At 43.6% G+C, this 19,494-nt stretch overlaps 1 long non-coding RNA gene across 1 annotated transcript in view; it reads right to left on the reverse strand.

Annotated features, from left to right (window-relative positions):
- Positions 1-6,143: 6,143 nt before the first annotated feature.
- LOC127463297 (uncharacterized) overlaps positions 6,144-19,494 on the reverse strand; it is a 275,239-nt gene continuing 261,888 nt past the window's right edge. Inside the window, exons 19-22 of the long non-coding RNA XR_007900761.1 lie at positions 14,555-14,699; positions 10,000-10,315; positions 7,248-7,404; positions 6,144-6,615 (exon numbers count right to left, since the gene is read on the reverse strand). This is a non-coding gene — a long non-coding RNA (uncharacterized LOC127463297). The remainder of the gene's footprint in view (positions 6,616-7,247; positions 7,405-9,999; positions 10,316-14,554; positions 14,700-19,494) is intronic.

Here is a 19,494-nt window from a genome sequence, read left to right on the forward strand (position 1 = left end):
GGGCGGGAGCGGCCGGTGACAGGTCCCGGAAGTGAGGTCGGCACACACCTCCCGCCGCGGCCGCGCGCCATTGGCGGGGCGGGGGCGGCTCCGCTCCCCTCGCACCCCGCTCAGTCCTCAGACCCCTCGCACCCATTTCAGTCCTCACACAGTCCTCAGACCCCTCGCACCCATTTCAGTCCTCACACAGTCCTCAGACCCCTCGCACCCATTTCAGTCCTCACTCCCTTCACAGCCGTCACAGTCCTTAGACCTCTCGCACTCCTCACGGGCCCCACAGTCCTCAGACCCCTCACAGTCCTCAGATGCCTCACACCCTCCCCTCAGACCCCTCACAGTCCTCACTCCCCTCAAACCCTCCCGTCAGACTCCTCACTCCCCTCACTGTCCTCACACCCTCCCCTCAGACCCCTCAGTCCTCACTCCCCTCACACCCTCCCCTCAGACCCCTCACAGTCCTCACTCCCCTCACAGCCTCCCCTCAGACCCCTCACAGTCCTCACTCCCCTCACACCCTCCCCTCAGACCCCTCACTGTCCTCACTCCCCTCACAGCCTCCCCTCAGACCCCTCACTCCCCTCACTGTCCTCACACCCTCCCCTCAGACCCCTCACTGTCCTCACACCTCTTACGCTCCTCACTCCCCTCACACCCCTCACAGTCCTCACTCCCCTCAGACCCCTTGTTGCCTAAAATGGAAGAAAAGAACCCTCAGACCCCTACTCACCTCACATTCCACCGGCCTTGGGTCCCTCTGCGCCGCCGCAGCTTCACTGAGATCCGGGGCGGAGGTAGGCGAGCCTAAGGCATCAAGACTTTCAATCAAGTGTGTGCCCGCCTGCCTGAGGGCAGGCGAGGGGGGACCCATCGCTGCACAAAAACACTGCTGGCTTTCCAAAATCATGGAAGCGCGTGTTCGCCTTCACATTTGCACTTTGTTCAGGGAAAAAACCCCAAAAAACAAACTTATAAGAAAACCCACTTGATCACTGACCTGAGTAGCCAATGGCACAGTGCTGGGAAGGTGAAACATGAGTCGCTTCAGATGTTTCCAATGGGAAGTTGATTGAGGCCCAGAAGGGAAAGGAGAGCACTGTCCTGAGGGCTCAGCGCCGCTACTGCAGTGAGCACCACACTAAATTCCACAAATGTCTCATAAATTTAAGCACATGGCCCTGGACACCAGAGCACTCGGTGGAGGAACAACAGTAACAGCAGAGGCTCAAAACCCCCAAAAGCATGGCTTATACCAACCAGCAAAAGGCAACAGAAACATCCCAGAAAACAAAGCTAATGAAAGCCCTCACATTTATTTTAACCTTTTTAAGACTATTTCAAGCTGGTTCTGGTCACAGCCCAACTTCTCAATCACTAGTGCTCCTCCAAGGTCTGCTCCAAGCCGGGACAACACCCAATGCCACAAGAATAATTTGATTTAGTTGGTAAATTCCCAATTTTAACACCTATGTATTTCCTCCCAGTCTGTGTGTAGCAGAGATCAGCTGATAACAAGCATCAGGGACTATTTCCATTAAAGCTATTATCTGAGAAGACAAGTTTTTCATTCAGTTTGGTTCCTTCCTTCCTTCCAACCTGTTTCCCCTCATGTGTGGGCAAGGAAGCTGTGGAAACTGAGGACATTTTGTATGAGTTTCCATACTGAACTTTCCGATTGGGTTTAGGAGGTCTATTTGCAAGCATGCTCGTATTGCTGGTCCCTGAGGTGACATGGCACAAGCACTGCAGTAAAATTCCCCAAAGTAATATCTTGGCATGGATGCAGGCTTTTGCCTCAGGAATATACACATTTTATGGATTCACCACTGTTGCCAGTGAGAGGCCTGCCAGGCTGGCTGAGCTTTATGCTAGCTGCTGAGCTCATCTCGTCCTGACTCACGCACAAGCACATCCAAGGCAGTAAAAACACAAAATATTTAGTGGAATTTAAAATGAGTTGTGGGCTGTTTCCTGTTTATGAGCTGTGGGCTTCTCATCCCACACCAAATGTGTAGCAACCTCCATCTACAGCACGGTCAGCAGGGAGGGCTGTGTTACCCCAGACATGGAAGAGAGCTCTCTTAATCCCTGTATTGGAAGTGTTTCTTCTGAAGAATTTGGATACTTTTCGTCCATAAAAACTGCTGATGTTGCAGAAAGCATCTGTAGTGAAGGAGTAGAATCTATTCTGCACTTAAAATATTTATACAGGAGACTGTACTGATTCATTTTTTAGTGAAAGAGCTTTTAAAGTGTAGATTACTGACTGAATTGTGTAAATTTGTATCACATTTCGAATCTTAATAACATACTAAATATCATAAACATCCATTAGCTATTTAAATGTGCAAGCTTTTAGAAATCACAAAGTAGATTACTTACTAGGCTTTTAGCTGGAATAAGATTTAATTAGTGTTATATTCTATTAATATGCAATAACCTTATTGCTATTGCCTAACAACTTGACAGTTGTGAAACAAGCAGCCAGATTTGTGCAGTAGTTGATTTTCCATCTTTCCAGTAGCCAGTCAGCTTTGCCAGAGGTCTGCACAGCCACATGCAGCATTTCTGTCACAAAATGTTTTCCTTTGCAGAACAAAAATTCCTTTTCCTTTATTTAAAGGCCAGACATGGAGCCTCTCAAAACAATTCTGTGGGAGCAGATGAGCAGATCCAGTCAGCACAGACTCATTCAGAAGCCTGGGAGAGAGACTACACCAGGAAAAACTGCCAGCACCTTCATCACCTCCTCCAGCTACAGGTAACACACGGGAAGTGGGCTGACCCTGCACTCAGATGGTTGCTGTGGTTTCTCTTGCTGATTTGATGACAAAGGGTTTAGCAGACAATGGGGCCTTGCTTATGCTGGGTCATGACGAAAGATTTTCCCAAGAAGGTGGATACAGCCACAGAGCCTTCCCATTCGGGTATTTGTTTGAACAGGCACTGCAGGCACCCAGTATCGTAGCCAGCCCTTTATCAGCTGAAACAGCAGATATACAGTTCTGTTTGTCCTTGAGTGATTATTGAAGTTTTACAGAGCTAACATGTGCTAAGTGAAAAATAATTTAATACCACTGAATTACTCTTCTTAAATGAGTAGAAGAGGCTGGACCATCACGAGGCAAGAAGTTTTATGAACAGAGGTCACTAGCAGAAGTCTAGAAAACTATCCAAGCATAATTTATGCCTTTTATGTATAATTTTGTGCACACTGAATCCTGCCCATTTGTGCCTTGTCAAAATATGTCAAAGCCAAAAGTCCCATGTGATAATGAACAGGAGATGGTTACTTCTGATTCATTTAATATACACAGTATGCAAATTATTGTTTAAAGAGCAATTCTCTCTAACCAGACCAAGCCCCTTAAAAAAAACCAACAGCCAAGAAAACTGTTGGAGCAGAGGAGATCTGTGAGATGTATCCACCCTGAGCTTTCCTTAGGAAGCTCTGCCCCAGTAGAGCAGTTTGGATACAGAAATGTCTGTGCTGCTTTGCTTGGCTGTTGGTTTTAGGGCAGGCTGGATTTGCAGGTTGGCTTTTTTTCAGATGCACGTCTCTCTCCTGGATTAGAACAAAGCTCTAAGACTAAAGGTGATAAATGAAAACATTTAGATAAATCATAGGAGGCTCATCTGCCTCATTTGAATATGACAGGTTTTGGATGGAACCAGGATTCGAGTTACAGGTTTACACAAGTCTAGTGTTCCACAAAACTATTTAGACATTCTTCCTGTTTTGTTTTGTTTTTAAACCTGAGATTGTATTTCCCAACAAAAGAAGCAATTGAAGTTGTTACTTATAAATTTTCGTTAGAGATGTTTACCATGCCATCAACGTAAGGTATAGACTCAGTCACTCAGATAACTTCTATCTGTATTCAAAAGTTACTTTGTTCAGTACTTCTTCCTTATTAAAATAATTCATTATTTGTCAGAGTGTCAAGATCAAACATTCCAGGTCTCCATACGTCTCTTCCTGTGTCCAAAAGCCTTCAGAACAGTTGCATGTAAGATCACAGTGCTTTGAACTTATTAACGCTTCCTAAGCCAGAATGTTTGGCAATCCTCTCATTGCTCTTCTGGAGGAACCAGAGGGGAAATGAGTGACTTGAAAACAGTTTATGGGGCATAAGCAATTTCTCTTAAAACTCAGCTGTGGCTTTTCTTCCCCAAATTTGCCTAACCTTCTCATCTGAGTTATTTCTTCCTTCAGTGTAAGATTCCTTTTCTATATGTTTCTTTTTGTGCTGGACACTACATTACCATATTCTGCAGGATTTAGCAGATTTATTTGTGGGGTTTGGTTTTTATCTCTGAGAACTGCTAAAAATCAGCTAGACTTAATATAATAAAATTACACATTTTTAGAAAACAAGTCACTGCTTGGTATCTTGAACTGGATAGAAGTTTTGTTATTCTGTTACTGGGGTTGATTGCTCCTTCCTTCAATGCACATGGTACATGCCACAGTGTGACTGAAGGGATAACAGTTTGCTCCTATTTTGAAGTTTTTTCCTATTATCCTTGGAAATAGATGCACTCTTAATTTAATTGCTTAATGCATTTTAATTTATTGATCCCTGTATTTCCAGTCCTTTGAACTGAATACTGTTTGAATGTTTCCTATTTCAAAGAAAGAGTTTCTTTCCTTATCCAGGCTTCTCACTGGCTCCTACTTTTGTTTTGTTGGCTCTGTGAAGTCTTCATTGCCCCTTTTCCCCAGTCTCAGTTTCCCATTCGGTGTTTTATCTGTCTCACTGAGATTCTCTTGGGCAACATCCTTAAAATCTGTCCCTGTTGTCCCCACCATAGCTATGATTTGTATCTTACAAGCTGACTATTGCAACATCTCTTTTGGCCTTCATTCTACCCCCTCTCCAGCCAAAGCCATCTTTCACTGACCCCTCTCAAGTCTCTTTACTATTTACGTCAACTCTGTACCCCCTTTGATGTCTGTTTCCAATTCCCAGCCTTTCTTTCCTGTAACACCTGTGCGCTCTCTACTCTCCTCTAAGAATCCTGCAGAAAACCTGCCCTTCCCCTGCAGAGCTTGTACGTGAGCATGACCCAGCAGAACACAGAGGGAAGGTAGAATGTTTGGTGCATCGTGTTTCTTAATGCAATTATTAGTAAATTCTTGGTTTTCTCTTAAAAGTGTCTTCCTCTATTTCCCTGCAGTGTGTGTGTTCCCTCACATGGCTTGATCAGCTTGAGCTGTCACTGGCAAATACTCCCAACATGCTCCCAGCAGTGCTTATCTACTCTTGTCTGGCTTTAGTTGTAGCCTTAATGGAAGCTTCAGAAGTCCCTGTTTATGCAGATTTCAAGAAGGAATTGCTGTGAAAATGTCAGCTTGCTGCGATCTCATCTCTTTGTAAATAATTCAGTCCAAGTGCAGAAATTAAAACTGACGATGCAACTTCTGTTTGCCTCCGTACTCTGCACACCTCAGGCCAAGTTCTTCGTGCTCCAAGCACATCTGTTTAGGAGGGAGATGCAGTGATGTTACAGGCTGTGCTGCTGCCAGAGCACCCAAAGAGAGGTAGTGCGAATCAAGTGCTTGTGTGCTCATTTTGGTGCAAAGTCCAGTGGCTCCTGAGGACAAGTTCAGAGCTAAGCTGCTGTGCTTTGGTTTGGAGCAAGGCAGTTAAAGGAAAGGACAGGTTGCTGCTGTGTCCAGAGTGGTAGCACGTGGCACTGGTGCCGTGTGTCCACTCAGTGCATTTCCCAGAGCTCACCCAGTCAGTTTGGCAGTCCTCCAGGATCCTTCATACGAGCAGTTTCTTTGCCTTGTACTCACTTGCACTACTTACCGCTTGTACTACTTCCCCCCAGAGGAAGGGCAAGTATTGTCAAGTAAAAATGTTGAGTTTAGGCTCTTAGGGTGTGTAAATGTGAGACTTAGTCAAAGCAATTAGCTGAGTAACTTCAGCTTCAATTATTTTCCTACCCTGTTTCCAGGCCATGACTAACACTTGCAGTGATACACACCCAGCCTTTTCCAGCGTTTGCAACCAGTACACTGAGCGTTGGCCACAACGGCCTGGGATGAAGAACAACCACAGAGTCCATTTCTGAGCTCTTTGCTTAATCATTGCACATCTACAAGTCAAATTTTAAAACAAAAGCAACACACGTATAAATGCTTTGTAGGTACCAGTTTTTCCTTTAAACTTCGACTGTCCATGTTCTGATTCAAGTATTTCTCACTGTTCTTTACACTTACCAGCTTTGCTGTGGGAATAGGAGCTGCCCATAATTAAGTCCTAGATTTTTTTAAAACAAGTATTTCTAAAATTGTTTTAAGTGTTTGATAAAAGAATTTCTAAACAAGATATTCAATAACAGAAGAGTGAGGTCAGATGAGACTTGAAAACATATGCAGATTGACTGTGCTATAAAACAGATTAACAAGATCACCAGTGGCTAGAAATTGAGGCTCGCCTCAGGCTGGCAGCAGAAAGGCCACAGTTTTCTGATCCTGTGGCCTCAGAAACATCCCAACACCCAGTTCCACCTTTTTTGTCCTCATGCCACATTGCATCACTCCTCAATCTTCCCAATTCCAGCTCCTGGCAGGGCCATGCTGTGAACCAGATCAGGGGACCTGTTCCACTGAAAAATAAGAGAAAAAAGCATCAGAAAATAAAAATCATTTCACAATCTACTTCATGGCACACGCCCCACACCCTGGAGGTGGCACACTGTGATGGTGGAGCTGAATTCCTTCCATCTGCACCACCTCCCAAATCAGCCTGGCATCAAACCCCAGTCCAGCCCGACCAAGGACACAGAGAAGGTGACTGTAGTAGCAGGGGATCTGAGGGATAAGGAAAGAGGGTAAAGGGTTTGTTTTGCTTAGAAGATGGCTATAGGGAACCCTGGAAAAACAGGCCATTTTCAACAGGATCATGAGGAGCAAAGCCAGAGGATGTCTGTAGGACTGGAGTGAGGACAAGTCCTGATTGTTTGGACATGAGGAATGTAAGCAGTGGCAGGAGCCTTCTGAGCTTGCAGAGCTGGGGAAGGACGTCACTGCAGCAACACCAAAGCATCAGCTGCTAACACTGTATTTATCCAAACCGTAAGGAACAATTTGAAATAAGAAGAGGTTTCAAAGCTGTGTTTAGCTAAAAGATCTGTGTGGGAGAGGGGTGGATACCTTTGGACTGTGTTAATAATTAAGTGGAGGAGTGTGTTAAAGCCTATGGAATGGACAGCATGGTAGTAAAAATACTGTGACTCACCGAAGCTGGAGGTTAGCAAACAGGCACAAGTAAACACAATTGCACATGACAGATCCTTGTGCACCTAGGTCCATCTCTCCTTAGTGAAACCAAGGCTGAGATGCTCCATTCACTGCTGGAAACCTCTCGACCTCATGGAAATCATTTGATAATGAACCTGTAAGAAATAAAAATTGTCTTGTTCAGAATTAGATGAAAATCCAGCATGTTTCCCAAAGCTTTCTTATAGATTTGCAATATTCAGTGTATTTTCCACTTTTGTTCTCTTAATAATCCCTGAGCTAATGTCTTGCCAGTTAAAAAAAAATACATGAAGAAACCTTCTTTTCTTGGATCATTTCACTCACTCTAAATGCAGTGAGAGCCAGAAGAAAAATCTGGATACATGGTTTGAAAGCAGCAACTGCAAGAACTTTTCTAAGCAGCAGGCCTGTGAAGTCTGCTTTTCTGCATACTCGTGTCATCAGAGGTTTAGTTTTTAACTGAGTTATTTTAAAGGGCTTCCCCCATACCTTAAAAAAGTTATCAGCTTTTGCATATATTAATATAATTCTCTCCCCTTCTCCCTGTTTACCTCCTGTTTATGGCTTGAGGTACATTTGGCTCTAGAAACTGGCAGACAAAATCCATAAGGTCTGAATGTACAGCGGCAAATATTCCAAAGCTGGTCTCCTGCCAGCTGACCACCTCTGGGGGTGCACATACACTGGTTGTCTGGGTTCCCCATTCCTATAGCCAGGGCTGGAGACCCAAGGATTCCCAAGGCACTGGGAAATGCTGAGGACAGGACAGGCAGATCACTGATGCTGTTCCGAACGAGCAGCATCACACAAGAGCAGTTAATTAGAGCTATATCACAGCGTTTTGCATCCATTTAGAGTTTTGTTACCAATTGCAGTTGCTTTGATTACCTAACTCATCTGCGTGTCACTTTCCAAATATTTGTTAGAGAACACAAAATATTTGCTGTTTATCCTGGGGTTCAGCATTACAAATGTTTGTTTAATGTCCAAACTGGGATTTTCAAATGTATCTGATATCTCAGTATACCTCCAGTTTATTTCTATTTAATCTGGAAAGAAAAAAGGTCTTGTCAGTATATACCTACCCTGCCTGTCTCATCCTGAAATGTTTACATTCTGGGAGTTTGCCTGTTGGAGCTGTGTAAAAGGTAAAGTGCCCTGTCACTCTCCCACGTGTTGTCAGGTTTGTCATCGCACACAGACATGCACAAAAAGCCTCTGATGCCCCATACCCAGAGACAGGTACCTCTGCCACTGAAAACAGGGCTGAAGGCACAGCACTGTTATGTTATTACAGGGCAAATGAGGGCAGATTAACTGGGGGTGTGAGCGTGCTGACATCACCTAATTACTCGGAGGTAGAATCACAAGTGCTGTCTCTCCGCTTTGGATTGTACAGTTAGATTAGCTATTACCTATGACTGTGCTCTAAGTAAAAACAAACCCAAGCCTTTTTTTTTTTTTTGACCCAGTAAAGCTTCAGTTACAACACAAAGTGAAAAAAGTCTCTTTTTTTCTTATTAAGGGCAATGCCACAGGCTAATGTTAGGAAACTGAGCCAGGAAGAAATCCTCAAAGTGAGGTGTCACAGGCTACAGATCTGCACTTTAAGGTGTTCTGGCAGCAGCTCAGCACTGCTGAAAATGGAAAATCCCACTCCCTCCTCCTACCCTTCCTTCAGGCACAGGCTCCACCATTTACCTTCTTTGGGCTTTGGTGTATTTGGTTTTTTCAAGCCCCCGAGAAGACTGGCCAGTTGTCTGTAGGTGAGTGAGTTGTGTTGCCTCACCTGGGAGCCAAGGAAGACCAGAGGTGGCACAAGGGCAAGAGAGGACACCGGGAGAGGGCAGGAGGAACCCAGACCTTCCCCTGGCAGTTGCAATGTGTTACCTCATTTCACCTGTTTGTTAAACCACAGTTTGGAAGAAGGTGGTAAAGGCCACTCACTTTGGATATTTAAAAACAGATCAGAGTGGTTGAAATCCCTCCTGGGTCCTTTGGTTTCCCACTGCACCAATATTGGTTTTATTCCTCTTTTCTTCCCCCATCTTCAAACCCCTGACTGGGCCAATGTCTCTCTTGACAAGCACCCTCTATCCTTTCCTGCTCTCTTTGTATCATTCCTTCAAGCTCTATTTCTTTTGCAAATTTTTTTTTCTAATTAGTCAACTCTTCATTGACTGCTATAAATGTAATTATACTTGAATTCTTGCTCCTGTTTACCTCACTATTCAGTTCTTTGGGGCTAGATTTTAGCACTTCACTCAATTTTATACAGTGCTGTTTGCCAATGCATAGCTAAACATCCTAAGACAGCTTTGCAACTTACATTTGCTCTTACACAAAAAATTTGAGTCAGTCATTATCCCACTATCAATCCCATGAACTATATGCAGAAAAATATGATTTATTACATAAATAAAGGTGAACTATACATTAAAAAACCAGACTGGAATACTGGAATCAAACTGTACTTAGTCCAGGCCTAATGAATCTCTGATTAAAAATAAAATACAATGCTGATTTTTTCCCCCTAAATTCTGTAAAATCCTAGAAGAGCCCAGTTGGAACAATCAACAGGTTTTCACCGTTTTTTCTGTTTCTAGCTTTTACATTTTTTCACTCCAGAAATAAGAACTTTACAGCTGGCACGTATATTACACTAATGATGCTTTGATTTAGAAATACAACTGACAGATGTTGAATTAATCTAGTCAGATTTGAGTTACCTTTGAGGCCTAGCTACAGTGTTTTCTTCTGGAAGGTATGCATATTCTTTTTGTCCCCACAGTTGGTGAAAGTCAGGCTGCCTTTCGACAGTGATGTTTTACTCAGGTATCCGCTCCCATCCCTGAATTGGAAAGATGGGTATTGTTCTATCGGAGAATGTACTTTGAAATCAGTTTTAGATTTGGTTGCTAATCTGGTGGCCCGGCTTTTCTCTTCTGTAAACAGCGATAAATAGTTTCCAGTGGGCCCAAAACCAGCAAGGCTCTTCACTAAATAGCCTCCAGGCAGAATTACTCTGTGTTGAATGGACGACCCCTACATTAAAAGAGAAGTTTGATAACAGAAACATATGAAAACACTGAATGCTTCCTGCAACATACCCTGTGTGCAGCCCTCTGAACTGGGACAGCTGAACTGGACACTGCTCCAGCAGGAACAGCAGGTTGTACCCAGGGCAGCCTGTACCTAGCACGAGCTTTCTGATAAGCTCCTGGATACCAAAAAGATTATTGAGCAAATATGTTTGATACAGTAGGCTACTATTTTATATTGTTTTTTCCATTCCTGATCACAAGTCATCATAGCACTAGTAAAAATTAGGTTATTCAATTCTTTGTTGCTTCAAGAGAACGAAAACATAGTTTTAAAAGATATTCATGTACCTTAGGAAAAACCTCCGCCTTTATTGGCTGGATTAATCACTTGGAGCAATGTGCTAAATACACTGAGCCGTTCTTTTTGTGGAACACGAGGATCAAGCCTTGGTTCTTGGCAGCCACATCGTTCATGCCGAGCATACTGGAAGCCACCGCTGTATTTTTTATTCCTCACGGGACAGCAGAGTGCTCCACAGCAAATAAAGGGACAGCTCCTCCCAGAGGGGCTTATGCCGCAGCAGCAGAGAACTCCCAGGAACTGGGGGACACAAGGGTCACAGTAAAGGTCACCATGAAAGCTTGATGTGGCACCTATGTTTTGAACTCTGTGTGGGGCCTGGCACGCTGCAGCCATTTTTATGGGTGGTGTTCAGACTGAGGCTCAGGAAAGGAAAATAGTGGACTGCTGAGACATACCAGATGCAGAGACATTGTGGAGGAAAGAAACAGAGACCTTCAAGTTGTACTCTTTGGACACTGAGGAACTCCGAGGGGAGCCTGCAGGCGGGATGGCTATCGACATTTCCACCCTTTTGTGTCCATCAGTACCCTGCAACCTGTCCATCCAATACCCAGGAGCAGGTTCTACCTACTTTTGGGAGGGATTCTGGGACACAAAAGTGTTGGGGTTATTTCTGCCTCGCCAGATTCACTGCTGTAGAAGAGCCTAAGCCGGAAAGCTATTTTATAAAACTATAAAAACCAGCAAAATTGCATTCTTGCTGTCCTCTCATATCACTGCCAAAAAGTATCCGTGGCAGCAAAACTGCAGCTGATGGGAGGTCAGTTCTCCTGCAAACCACATAAACCAGTCATATGTTATCCCTTTGTCCCGAGTAACACATATGGATGCCTGTATTTCTTGTATATATTCACCTCTGACTGATGAGCCTCCCCCAGCAACTGGGCGAGAACTTACAGAGAGAGGAAGGCAGAAGCAGGGAACACATTGCTGCATATTAACCCTTCCAGCATTACATGCATTAACAAAGCATTGTTTTCAGAAAAAGAAGAAAGACTAACCACCTGCAGTGGCTTAGCTTTACAAAGTGCAGCCACCTGGTGTGAACAGAGCTACTCTTCCTACTTGTCAGCACGCACGGACGCCGTGCCCCACTCACCCCCAGGACTGTACAGTCAGCAGCAGGGTTTTTTAAGGATTCAGCCCTGCAGAAAACAGCTGTAACAAGTGCAGTTCTTTGGTACTCTTCCCTGTGCTGTTACTACTTTCCTTATCCAAGGCACCTTTTTGCCAAGTTCATAGCAGAGGAGGGAAAGGGACTGTCTCTTCCTGCCCTCCTCCCTGGATACAGAGAAGGTCACGGAGCGGTTTAGGTTGGAAGGGACCTTAAAGAGCATCTAGTTCAACCCTGCTGCTGTTAAGAAACAAAGGAAAGGTTGTCCATGAGGATAAGCCATTGTTGCTATAAGAGTCCAGGATATACCAAGATGCTTCTAAACCTAGAAAAATGTACTATTTAAAAACCCCAAACAACCAACCCAATTACAGGGTGTATTGCAGAGATTTCAGGCCTGATGACAAATTAGTGGGAGTTTCATATAACAGGTGATATTTTAGACAGACATCTTAACACTCAATGTATTTACAAGACTTTTTTGTGAGCACCATCTGCGTGAAATGAAGATGAGTGCCTACCTACTGAAATTATATTCACACTTACTGGATAGAACCATTTTCTCTTGTTTAAAATATTTCTCCTTGCATTTGTCTTATGGCATTACAAGAACACAAATAAGTTGTTTCCCATAAACTGATTTTTTTTTCTTTAGTCCTAATACAATTTTGTCTCTACAAATAAAAAATGCCCCCCCCCCCCCCCGGAAATTATTTAAACCTAAAAATGAAATATTTTCTGTTTAAATTACTCTCTGGTTGGAAAGAAATGCTGCAGTCCCTCTTCTGAGCAGACAGAGCTTTAAGGCACAGCAGATCTGAGCAACGTAGTCATCAAAGCCACTAAAGCAAGCCCTAAATCCAGTTTTAGCAAACCATACAGTACTATTCTGAAGTACTCTGGGAATAGTTTCATATTACCAGCAGCTGGTTTAAAATAGTAACTGGACCATTGTGCCATCCTCTAAAATAATGATTCTATCATAACAAAAATATTTGCGTGAAGTAAACGGACATTGGGTAACTGTGGACTTTTGTCCCAACGATTGCACTGTGTGAGGCCATGTTAAAAACAAGGTGGAGAGAATACAAAACGGGGATAAAACTACTTGCACCCCTTTTCCATACTGCTGCTTAGCAGAGTATCCATTTATCCTTTGACCAAACATAAAAAGACTTATTTCTATTACCAAAAAGAGCCCCCAAACCCACCCTCCCAAACCCAAATAAACATACTTCTCCCTTATTCCTAATGCATATGACTGGTACACTAAGCTTTGAGAAGGAGCTCAGTGTGTGCTGGGAACTTGAGCTGCTCACCTCCTCTCCCCTAGTTCCCTTAAATCTGTGTCCTTTGTTTCCAGCCCTATACTGAGCACTTCTTCAGCATCCCTCATTTGGGGCAAAGTAGCTGATTTGTCCCTATGCTCATGCTGCCTGCCCAGCTGGCACTCACTTCTGCAGTGGGAAGAGACCACGTCAGCAGGCAAACACTACCTGTGTTTCTCTTGACTTGCCAATTTTAATGTAATTTGTGAGGACTTGATTTCCTTGACGCTTATATCCCCCTGGCAATTTTGGTTTAAGTCAGACTGTGGAGCTGCTGGGTGCACATCATCCCACTGTTCACCTAACAGGACCCAGCCTAAATGCAAGGGACAGGAGTCCCCACCACCACGTGAGAAGCACAATCACCTGCTTTGGGCTGGTACAAGTTACAGCAAAAAAACACCCTATACAATTCAAAATCTGCACTTACTGCACCTAACAATTATTTTCATCACCATTACTGACAGCTTCTCTATTGGCTTTGGTGCAGCAATAACTCAGATCAATGAATGTCTCTGTGTGTTGAGAAATTCCATCTTTATACAGAGCACACTAAAACCTACAAATTTCTCACACGAAATCCTAACTAAGTGTTCTGATTTGTAAAGAGCACATAAGCGTGGTACAAATCTGCAGTTCAGCTTTGCTCTGATTTCTGATTTGTACTTCTACCTGCATACAAACGCACAGGTCCAGGCGGTGTGCAGGGAGGTTGTTTCCTCAGCTGCAGCTCAAGGGGTTATTTATTGCCAGCAGTGAGGACAACGATAAACACCTGACCTCTAGTGGCAGCTGGGGGGGAGCAGGTGAGAGACTGGAAATGCGGCAAAAAGAATTGATGGAGTCGGATGGAATTGTGAAGTGGAGCCTGAACATGCATTAGTTGCTTTGTTAGCTTTTGTTTAATTATCTTTTCTACCGAAATCCCAGTTCAGAATCCAGAATATTTTTGTTTCTCAAACTTTTCTTCAGATATATTACTAATTTTAAGAAGTGTGTGTGCCATCTTCCAAAAGAAATGCAGCAATATCCTAACAGGTTTTATATCTTCATATAGACAGTTTTTGGTAAGTTTGTTGCTTTGGTTGTTTTCCCTTCATGCACACAATTATTCAACAAGCCTGTCTGGGTCCTCATTAGGCTTCATTCCTGCTCCTCACTGACACATAACATCTCTCCAGTGAAAATACACGTTCACTATTGGCACTCGGGACATCAAAGCTTTCATTCCTACTGGGCTAAAAACACAGCAGCTATTCCATAAACAAAGGTCATAACCTTTCTAATCAAGTGGTTAACCCAAATACTAAATCCCCTCCATGAGAAACAAGAGTTTTGTTTTTAGCCCCTGTAGGATTAAATTTCAAAGTGCTGGTGTACACAAACTTTCTCCTAAGTAAAAAACCATAATCCGCAAGCTACGGTTAAACCCACCTTTGGTCACAGCTTTGTGAGGCCTTCAGGCCACCAACAGTCTTTGTAACAGGACAGTGGCAGAGCTGCAGGAGGACTGGAGCAGTGGCAGTCTCAAGGGGTCATTATTTTATGAGCTGGAGTTAGAGTAACTTCTGCTTATTTCCTGAGCCCAGAACGAAAATGAAGTTACACACGACTCAAATCATTCTGTGCGTTAAAAACAAGTCAATACGGATACATGAGAGACGATTTCGGGGGGGGGGGAACCAACTGTGGTAGCAAATATCTTACCCATTTAAATGATCAGATTAGCTGGGACATAATAGGGGTAAATTTGTGTTTTCCTTACAGCTGCAAGCACTGAGTTGAGAAAGGCATGGACCCAGTACTATACTGTTTAATTTTAATGCTTGTCATAAAAGAACCCCTTAAATTACCATAGTCATGTCTAATTATTTTTTTTATGTTTGAGCCATTCATATGTCTTCTATGTAATATAAAAAAACCCTACAATATTTTCATCAAGTAGCCTCTGAGCAACTGATTTTTCTTCTGCCTGTTGAAACTAGTTCAAAATCCCCATATCTTCGAGGTGCTTTGGCACACAACTAAGATACCAATGGCTTGTCCTACACAAGATGTCAAAGTGAATTAACAAAAAACATGTGAATTTAAAGTGAATATAACTCAAACATATGTAATTTCTCTATGGACACTCATTTAGGAGTCAGCTGGCCATAATTACCTTAACTGAATTCATGCTCAAAGTGAATTAAACTGAAGTGAACTAATGGTTTATCAACATGCAAGAGACACTGTACAATAAGCTCGGTGTAAATTCACAATTCATCAGCTGCTGGGGCTCTGACTTCCCTTGTGGAAATGCAGTGTGCCCTCAAGGTGCCTTTGTATGAAGTAACTTAATTTTTTAGGGGAAAAAAAAGCTATATATGGAAGTGTGGGCTGACTGATAGCAGGTGCAGAGGTGATTGGATTTCAATGGTGCTATGCCTAGGAAAAAAGGTCGGCATACATCATCTGAGCAGTTGAAGTTTCTCTGCCATTTTGTGACCATAATGGCACTGCTATAGGGTCTGTTTTGAACTGGAGAAAGCCAAATAGCATTTTTGGTGTTTCCACAGCAGGGGAACAGGTCAGTTAGTACCGAGCACCTGGTGTACCATCAACTCATACTTTTAATCACTGTTCAGTAAATCACCATGGAGGAGGGCAGAGAGCCCTGAAAAGTTTCTGAACGAAAACATCCAAAAGCAGTTACATACTATAAACTTACACTGTTACTCAATTTGGTTTAACTTGGGTGTTAATTTTCCCCTAAATGATTTCCCACCTTTCTTTATTCATTAGATTTAACAGCATCTTCTATTGGCATAAACAAAGCCATGCAATAAGAAACATGGAGAAAGAAATATCCCTACTTGCAGGACTCCTTCAAATATAACCAGCCTCGTCAGGCAGTCTGTCACATTATTATCCAGTTAGGAAAACATGCCAGGCCTATTCATGAGCCATTCCTGCTCATTTTTCCAGGCACAGAACATTTGTGCCATAGCATGCCTTGTCAGACTTGGAGCCCTTCCAGTACCTGATGAGCATATTAACAGAGCTCCCATTCACGGCCGGGAGCTGCCAGTTCTGTCTAATTTTAGTGGAGTTGCTATTTATAGTGGGATGGCTGCGCTCCCTCCTGCGGCAGCCTCGCCGCTGCTGGCCGTGGGGGCAGGGGATATTTCGGGGCTGTTTTGGTTGGCTCTCAAAGGTTCCCGGCTGTAATTTACCTGAGCCCTCCCCCAGGAGCAGCGATGCTCCACCAAAGCCCGGGGCACTGCCGGCTGGGCGGCTCTCGGGGCAGGAGGGGCTGGCTGTGCCCATGACACGCTCCAGTGCTGTCAGCACGGGGGGAAGCTGGGGTCAAATCTCTCTGTGCCAGAACACTTGAATTCCTTTGGCCCTGTTTCCCTGTAAGAGCACATTAATAATAACAGTAGTAACAATACCTACCTTTGCAGCACAGCACTTTGTGAGAATTTATTTGCTAACTTTGCAAGTAGCTTTAAATGCCAAAACAGTTATGGGGAAGAGATGCTCCAACGTAGGCTTGGTGGTCAAATTTCCAGTTAAAAAGATACTTTTAGTACTTTGGATGTGTTTTAGTAATTGATAATTAATGTTTTAATAATTGATAATTTGTTCCCAGTATTTTTGGTGTGGCAGGGTGGTGGTTGAAAAATTAAATTCATCTTTTGTAAATAGAAATTGGGGTTCAGCTCATTTTAGATTTTCAAAACAAATGCTGGCCTCAGCAGGGGCAGGTTTGAGTCACAGAGTTTCAGTCCAGATTGTAACATTTTGGCTTCAAAACATCCAAAGTTGATGGTGTCTACTCCTGCTTTGTCTCTATATAGGCCTCTGTTATGCATAATATACATCTCCCAGATTTGTAAGAGGTGCTTGCAGGGGTTGTTTACTGTCTTTCTCATGTTGTACCTTGCTTACATAGAACACATGTTCTGATCATCCCTCACTGTTGCTCCAATAAACAGGAAGACTTAGGAGTTGGAACAGATAACACTATGAGAGCAAAAAAATGATCTTTGTACTCATCAATCGTAATTCCTAGTTAATTTGTGTATCACAACAAGAAAAGGGTATTGAACCAGCAAAGATTTTGGTTCAGCTGAAATTCATATTCAGCCTGGCTGAGATTCTTCTGAGAACTGGAAGTGAACCAGAAAAGCAGTTGAAGAAAGAAATAACTGCATAATTCTGTGGTATGCAGGACAGAAAGTATTCTTTTCCCTGTTAATCTGTAGCTGACTGCTCCACATGACAAAGTCCATGCCCCCCGGATCCAGAGGCTGTGGGCTGGTGGAGGACTGTCATTTCTCTGATTTTCAGCGTGTTTTAGCTGCCTGGCTATATGAGTAAGAGTGTTGTCTCCATCCCTCCTCCTCCAGCTGAAAACAGATGTTCCAGGAAAACAAGTGGTTCAGATGCTACTGGAGATACAGTCTGCAGTGCTGCCTACTGATATCACAGGTAAAGCTGTCACACAGCTTTAAAAGGGCCCTAGATCAACCAGTGTTTCAGTAGTTTGAGGACGATGTATGGTGGCTGAGGATGTGCCCTGGGTGTCACTGGCAGGGTAACACCACAACCCTGGCAGCTGCAGGCGTGTCTGGTTCTCTGTTTTAGGGATGTAGAAGGAGGGGTGACTCAGCACACAGAGGTGACACGAGTCCAGCAGGGTTCAAGCTTCCACGTCCCCAGCAGCCCCAAACATCTGCATGTGGGTAAAGCACGTACGTGTGTGTTTGGCACTACACCTGTGTCTCACTGAAAAGAGAGACATCTCACCTGTGTCCCAAAACATTAAATGGGACTGGGGGGCAGCAGCCCCTCTGCCAGGTGCCCACAGCACAGGTTTTCCCTTGAGCTCTCCCCTCACGCCTCAGTCAGACCGGCTGACTGCACGGCTCACTGCAACAGATTACTAACCCCATTCTGTAATCACTAATCAATTTGTACTTTTTTTAACAGACTGATTTCCTAATGCTCTGATTTAGTCACTTCTGAGAACCTCCTTCAAGCATAGCTTCTCACAGAAAAACCCACCAGAGTCTGAGAGACTCCTTACTCTCTCAAATGTACAGGCTGTCAAATGTCCCTCCTTGCACCACATCAGCCTCTCTTGGTAGCCCGTCTTGTGTTGCTTTACAGTGTCTATTAAGCCAATTAGTTATATTGTCCTCATTGTTTGCATTTTACATGTTTATGCAGCCCTTTCAGAGAAAGCTGACACATTATTGCTGCTTACATAAACTGTCATTTCTTCCACGTGTTCTTGTGACCCATGGAGACATTAGGCTGTTTTTCATTGTTTGATTCAGGCCTAATGTGATTTCTCTCCAAAATGCCTCCAGCGAAACCTAATAATATCAACACCTGTTGCTCTACACCATACAAGGGAGAGTAAAAAATTATCCGTGCTGACCAGTCACAGCAGCTTCTCCTGCCACCACCTGGTCTTAAATGAGGCCCATAACTGAGGAGCTGATAACGCTGGGCATGTAAAGCAACGGGAGACTGGTGCCCTTGGTTAGCACTGGATACCAGCAGTTGAGAGGCTTCTTAAGGGAAACTGAAGTCTAAATCATTTGGTGTCTCCAGGAAGAGGCCTATATATATATTTCAGATGCAAGAGCGAGAGACTGTATCACCAGATTTATATTTATATACATAAGTTTGCTTTTGATTAGCCTTTTCCTTGGCTCTGGAGCCCACAGCATTTATTGCTGTATAATCAAGGTTTCCTGCAGTCCCTGGTTGGGATGAAATACGCTCTACACCCAGAGCACTGTTTTCAGGCCTTCAGTATTGATTCAGGGCTATTTTCTGCTTGTAGCTACAAAGTAGAAAACTATAGCTATGTTTCAGAGGTTTTGGCTGTTTCTGGATCTCTTCCACCCCAAGAAGGCAGAACATTTTCAGCGTTTAGAACTGATGATAAATTTCTGTTATTCTGTTGTCAGCAGTAAGGTCTGTCTTTGTGTATATAGGAAAGAGGAGTCGGTGTTCCCCTGAACTGTGAGGCACAGAGCTACAGCAAGTGCAAAAGGTTCAGTCCCTCCCCTCTCCAGTAGCTGACTGTTGTTACAACATATCCTCGCCATGCTAAATAGATAGGTCCGGTTTTGTGCCCTTAAATGTGCTAAAGCCTTGGCACAGAAGCACACAGGATGATCCCTGTTCTACACATAAAGACATCACATGCCCCTTTCTATGCTGGTGCAGTGTTTTGACCTTTCTTTATTTAAATATGTATTACAAGCCCAGCAAGAAGTGCAATACAGTTTAGGCTGTGACTTTATACTTTCATTCTATCATAAAATCTGAGTAATGTGTCCCACTGGAATGGTTATAATTGAGCACACAAA

Source organism: Manacus candei, unplaced genomic scaffold (assembly GCF_025592945.1).
Source record: "Manacus candei isolate 608988 ecotype Guabito, Panama unplaced genomic scaffold, ASM2559294v1 h1tg000153l, whole genome shotgun sequence".
Taxonomy (NCBI): domain Eukaryota; kingdom Metazoa; phylum Chordata; class Aves; order Passeriformes; family Pipridae; genus Manacus; species Manacus candei.